The sequence below is a fragment of the Penaeus monodon genome, chromosome 28, assembly GCF_015228065.2.
Source record: "Penaeus monodon isolate SGIC_2016 chromosome 28, NSTDA_Pmon_1, whole genome shotgun sequence".
Classification (NCBI taxonomy): domain Eukaryota; kingdom Metazoa; phylum Arthropoda; class Malacostraca; order Decapoda; family Penaeidae; genus Penaeus; species Penaeus monodon.
Window position 1 is genome coordinate 39,778,604 of NC_051413.1, and position 389 is coordinate 39,778,992.

The following is a 389-nucleotide window of genomic DNA, read 5'->3' on the forward strand; positions in this document are numbered from 1 at the left end:
AATTCATTTTTCTATTTATCCTTTATATATTCATCAGGGTACCGCTATCTAGCTATCTTTTCATTGTTAACAGCAAATGCGAGTAATTATCGTGATCTGATTGCCCCGTCATGCCGAAATCAATTACACCTTACAGCAGGTAGGAAAAAAAAAAAACATTATAAAAATTTTCTTCTTTCTTCTTACACACACAATACGGATACATTTTTTCCCGTCTGTGGTGTTTTTATCTTCGCTTATATTTATTTTAAAAACTTTCTTCCCTTTTTCAGGTTTTCCATAATAAACACTAGCCCTGGGAGCCTCCGGTTCATTGTATACACACATACAGTTACACATATATCCATATATTTTTCATATATGCCTACATATATACTATACTATAACAG